Genomic DNA, 6319 nt, shown 5'->3' with positions numbered 1-6319 from the left:
TTATCTGAGAAATAGCAGAGTACAGGAATCTTGTGATACACTTCCCTCTTCACCTTTTTAATAGCACTAGTCTTCAATTTTCTGCCAACAATGGGACAGTCTTATGTGATTTTGTATATTAAACTAATGTTTCTAAGATTTTATAAATTGGGACAGAACTCCTTTTTTCCTTTGTACACATATTATTATTATTATTATTATTATTATTATTATTATTATTATTATTATTATTATTATTATTATTATAAATGAAGCCTTATTGGGCAACAAATAGAAACATAGAGAAATAATCACTTCTGAGGAAATATTCCAGACAAAGGGCTCCTGTAATGACAGTATGTGGGAATCGGGAGCCAGGTATAAAGGGCTGCCTTATAAAGGGAGCTCTGTATATCTGTGCACCTCAGTGAACCCAATACCTATTCAAATCTAACATAACCCTTATAAAGGGAGCTCTGTATATCTGTGCACCTCAGTGAACCCAATACCTATTCAAATCTAACATGACCCTTATAAAGAGAGCTCTGTATATCTGTGCACTTCAGTGAACCCAATACCTATTCAAATCTAACATGACCCTTATAAAGAGAGCTCTGTATGTCTGTGCACTTCAGTGAACCCAATGCCTATTCAAATCTAACATGACCCTTATAAAGATAGCTCTATATATCTGTGCACGTCAGTGAACCCAATACCTATTCAAATCTAACATGACCCTTATAAAGAGAGCTCTGTATATCTGTGCACGTCAGTGAACCCAATACCTATTCAAATCTAACATGAACCTTATAAAGAGAGCTCTGTATGTCTGTGCACTTCAGTGATCCCAATACCTATTCAAATGTAAGATGAATGTGTTCTTGCCACAAGGTGGTGCCAGTAACTAGCAATCTTTCCAACACACTGATACTCTCAGCTCTACATCCAGACACAATGACTGTTAATGGGTGTGTAATAAACATGTAATTAAATATCCTCAGGGGATCAAACCGCCCTGCCACATTAAAGCAATGTAAGACTGCAAAATGACAAATGCAATTCACAAACCCTGTACCGATGTCACAGGAAGCTACTGCCCTGTAGTTCCTCTGTATTTAAAGTAAAGTAGTAAAAGCTAACATAGTGGCTTTGTTTGTACAGATTTTTTTTTTTTTTACAAAATTTAAAAAAAAAAATCTTCTGAAACCAGTTTATTTTGCCACAAAACACTAGAGAAGTATAAAGAACACACATAATAGGTACCTGTATTATTACATCTCATTCCATTGGATTGCAAGAAGCCTGACAAATACTGATCTGAGCAGAAACAACAATAGAGAAGTATAAAGAACACACATAATAAGTACCTGTATTATTTTCAAAGATATTACGGATTTAACAGTTTCTGTGAAATGTACCTATTGACGTATAATATGTAGTTCCCCTTGAGCATTTCTGAATGAATACTGTAAATATACACATTTGTATCACTTAAAAATAAATACAGCAAACGTTTGCCATATTGACACACTACCTGTTACACTGCATTTAGAAACCTGGCAGCCGGTTTAGTTTGCTTCCGGTAAATGATTGAACACACTGCAAAGAGCTGCTCGATTTCTTTAAAATGTCTTCAATGAAAAAAGACTCCAGCTGCATCAAAGATGGGAGATATATTTCTGCTAAAGATTGCTCTGTCCAGTACAAGAAGGAGACATTTCACTTGTCTCTAGTTATTTTGAAATGTATTTATGTTTTTATTGTGTTTTAACAATTTACTGCTGGTGAAAAAAGAATATCTTTAAAAGGTGGACATAAAAAACAAAATTATTATTTTATTTAGCAGACACCTTTATCCAAGGCGACTTACAGAGACTAGGGTGTAGAATCACTTACAACTACGTCTCACCCGAAAGACAGAGCACAAGGAGGTCTTGCTTCACCGTCTGCTTCAAGTTATCTTCCCTAGATTTCCAAGTTCCCTTTACTAAGCTGTGTTGAAATCTCAAAATGAGATTTCCTATATCAAAATGACTACAATACTTTCTGCTTCTGCTTAACAAAGTTCCTCAAACAAGAAAAGCGCTTGCTCTTTCTTTTTGCATTCTTGTTTACTGTCCAAGTCACAAGGTTTAAAATGAGTTTCTTGAGGTCAGGTCCTGGCTTTCACCACTCTAGGGAGAGTTAGTGAAAAAGATAAGACGGAGACAGTGACTGACATAGCTTTATTTAAAGGGGTGCTTTTTAAACAGGTAAGAAGCTTTAGTTTTTCTGTCATTTTACTATTTTGTGACCATAGTCTTGTAAAGGTATAAAATAAATGCAGTTGTGTTGGTAAAGTAACTGGGCTCAGAATTAGGATATTCTCTTCAGGATTATTGGTAAAATATATTAACATGTTTTGTTCTTCTTTCCATAACTGTGATACATTACTGGGATAGCTTATATTCAATTCAATTTCTTTTTTTTAAATAAATAATGTGTGAAGATAAGATACATTAAACTGACATTTGACTAAACTGGACTTAAATAATGTGTCCAATTAAACTAAAATCAATAAATGTTAAAATTACCATAAAAGGAAAAGATAGTTTGTAATGAATGCCGTATTAAGGAGAACACCATGGTATACTATTAAATAACAATGGTCCCTATTAGAAAAAAAGTGCTGTGCATTTATGAACTCTTTATCACCCAGCGTTTTTAATAAGGGTTTGAATTTAGTTCTCATGTTTCACTGCAGTCTATAAACTTAAAGCAATGTTCACAAAAATACAGCTGGTGTTCTCTCCCTTTCTCTTTGATTTTGCATCATTATTTTTTTTTTCTTTTAAGTGCCAATTGAAAACCATGTACAGTATGCATTTGAATGCTTCACACTTTCAAACATGTATTTGTGTTTATTGATTTTATTTGTGTGGGGGGTTGTCATTGGCATAATGCAGGACACAAATTACTAAAAAAGCGACATCATCAAATTCCTCATTTTCAATGTGTTCAATCTTCTAAACTGTATTTAAGAGATAACAAAAGGGTCTGGTGAGTGTACAGGAGTCACGATGTTGCTGAGTCTGCTTGCTTGTCTCTATTATACTACACATTGAATATTGGAGTTCTTACTGGAATGCAAATGGAAGTTCAGCTGTGAGTGGCTGGAGCTGTTAGAGCAGGCTGTGTCACCAGAAAGCCAACATTCTGACATTGTATCTTTCTGTTTCAAAGCTATGAAAGCTGTGGGTTGGAATTCACACTGAAATGTAACATTCCAACATGCTATCTAATGTTGGTTATGAGCAGAGCAGTCAGTTCATAGCTACATAACCCCACTGTTTTGCTTGACTGAAGTGAATGGAAGCAATCATCATCTTGCATTATGGTATGGGTGACAGAATCACTTCGATCCTTTAAGACCTGACTTGACAAAGTTGTAATTTACTGCCGTGGCAGGAGATGAATGTTGCTGACATTTTACTTCCATCTTGTAGGAATCATCTCATCATTGGAACAGAAGACTTCAATCAAAAGGGTTCCAAAATCAAAAAAGCTAGGTCTGCATACTGAATACATTCAAGAGAAGAATAAATATGGGTGGCAGTGGTCCTAGTAAAGAATATGTTAAAGTATATCATTGTTGCAGATGCAGCTGTCAAATCACTGGTGATTATGGCACATACGGCAATGCAGTTTACTGCAGATCATGTCATAATACTGAAACAGCAGAAAGGGCAAGTGCAGAAGCGAAAAGACAAAATGAGCAAATGGAAATCCAAAAGCAACAACGAGCAAGACAAAAGGAGATGGAGGAAAGACAACGCATCCAAGGAGAAGCACAAAAAAGAAAGCTGGAAAAAGAAAACGCAGCAATGATAACTGCTCAGTAAAGTGCTGTGAGCTTCACATTCCTTCAGTGTTATTTGAAGGATGAGAATCACAGTTTGTGCTCCACAGTCTTGAACCCTTCAATACAGAGCAGGCTTCTTAAGCTCTGCATAGAGGCACATGCATTATTCCTGGTATCATATGAATTTGCAACTTCTTCTGATGTCTTGATAACCCACACAATTAAAACTAAAGGATTACAGTTCTTGTGTTGTATTAAATAATGAATGTTGATAAACTGTTCACAATGAGCCGATGCTAAGATGCTTTTTTTTTTACTCTACATAGATAACACAATGTTGATTTTAAAAAACTTCAACACGTAATTCCTGCATGCAAATAAAGAGTTCATACATGCAATTGTTTCTGGCTATCTCTGTAAGCGCATTGCTTTGACAATGGTGGACGGTTATCACAGTGCTAAATGTACTGTGGATAGAGCCCGATGTGTTTTATTATCAGCATCATTGTCTTCATACTGATACTAATACGTTGTTTCAGTGAAATGATTCAATTGTTCATTAAGATAGAGAAGCTGTTTTACCAGAGTGGGCACTTCTCTCCTAGTCTATACACATTGCATACATTTAGTTTAAGAAATTAATTATATAAAATAAGAGGCACTTTTTTACACAGAGAATTGTGAGGGTCTGGAACCAACTCCACAGTAATGTTGTTGAAGCTGACACCTTGGGATCCTTCAAGAAGCTGCTTGATGAGATTCTGGGATCAATAAGCTACTAACAACCAAACGAGCAAGATGGACTGAATGGCCTCCTCTCACTTTTAAACTTTCTTATGTTCTTATGTTCTAAAAGGGTGCTAGGCTTCAGGCTGTCTTTGCTGTATTGGGGATCAACTACATAACTACATAGAGGGCTAAAACATAAGCTAACACACAACTACTTTCAAAACTTACAAAGACAAGATTGTCTTTAAAATGACTAACTGGTTAAACAAAGCTTTACAATTAAACACTTTCAATGTTGTTGCTTATGTCTGCCAGCAAGCCTTCTCCTTTAACTCTGGTCTTTTAAACGGCTCAGTCAATTCCCTTAAGGAATAGCAGCTGGTAACTGACCAATCAGCAGTCCTCCTGGCTGATATTGTGCACATGGAAAGTAGCAGATCATTAAGTATCTAAATCAAGGGCCACAGCTAACACTTTCCTGGGTCCAGGTAACAGACACATTGCAAAACCAAAACTAGCAGCTTACACGACTCAGAAAATGATTTAAAGAGTGTTCTGTTCATTGCTAGCTAGTCCGGATGTTTATTCTCTCTGGTTATTCTTTTCCCAGGGGAAGATGTTACAATACAATACATATAGAGAAGGTCTGTGTTGGGGTAGCTTAATGCACTCCCTGTTGTGTGTTAACGCTTACTTCATTGCATTAGAAAATACACATAAACATTTCAAACAGGAAATCTCAAACCACACCAGTGCTGAACAAACAGGCTTCGCTTTCTCTAAATATAGAGATAGCAGTTAATTGGCTTTATAACTGAAATATATCTATTCAGTATACAAAGCCTGTGTGTATTTGTAATCAAATCATATGAGCTAGAAGCACAGCGGTGGGGGTGGAGAGAACTAGCATAGAGACTAGGCTTGCGTGGGAGATACTGAAACTGAAGAAGGAATCTGTGAAAAAAGACCTAGGAGTTTATGTTGACTCAGAAATTTCTTCATCTAGACAATGTGTGGAAGCTATAAAAAAGGCAAACAAGATGCTCGGATATATTGTGAGAAGTGTTGAATTTAAATTAAGGGAAGTAATGTTAAAACTTTACAATGCATTAATAAGACCTCATCTAGAATATTGTGTTCAGTTCTGGTTTCAGTATCTCCCATATGATATTTATAATGCACATTTGTATTGCCTGCTTTACACTTTTCTCTATTAAATGTCATTTGCCATGTGTCTGCCCAGTTCTGAATGCTGTCTAGATAATTTTGAATAACCTTTGCTGCTGCAACAGTGTTTGCCACTCCTCCTATTTTTGTGTCGTCTGCAAATTTAACACTCTGTTCTATGGAGGGAGCACTGCACCATGCAAGCCTAGTCTCTATGCTAGTTCACCGCTGTGCTTCTAGCTCCTATGGTTTGATTACAAATACACCCAGGCTTTGTATACTGAATAGATATATTTCAGTTATAAAGCCAATTAACTGCTATCTCTATATTTAGAGACAGCGAAGCCTGTTTGTTCAGCACTGGTGTGGTTTGAGTTTTCCTGTTTGAAATGTATTTTCTAATGCAAAATTAGAAAAGCTAGGTCTGCATACTGAATACATTCAAGAGAAGAATAAATATGGGTGGCAGTGGTCCTAGTAAAGAATATGTTAAAGTATATCATTGTTGCAGATGCAGCTGTCAAATCACTGGTGATTATGGCACATACGGCAATGCAGTTTACTGCAGATCATGTCATAATACTGAAACAGCAGAAAGGGCAA

General features: G+C 36.2%; 1 long non-coding RNA gene across 1 annotated transcript; it reads left to right on the top strand.

Moving 5' to 3' along the window:
• Window positions 1–2045: 2045 nt before the first annotated feature.
• On the top strand, window positions 2046–4063 carry LOC117969228 (uncharacterized). Its single transcript, XR_004662494.2, has 2 exons — window positions 2046–2231; window positions 3465–4063. It is a non-coding gene; the product is annotated as an uncharacterized LOC117969228 (long non-coding RNA).
• Window positions 4064–6319: the final 2256 nt, after the last annotated feature.

Source organism: Acipenser ruthenus, chromosome 53, assembly GCF_902713425.1.
Source record: "Acipenser ruthenus chromosome 53, fAciRut3.2 maternal haplotype, whole genome shotgun sequence".
Taxonomy (NCBI): Eukaryota; Metazoa; Chordata; class Actinopteri; order Acipenseriformes; family Acipenseridae; genus Acipenser; species Acipenser ruthenus.
Note: the sequence above shows the minus strand (reverse complement) of the source record. Positions and strands in the feature narration are given on the sequence as shown.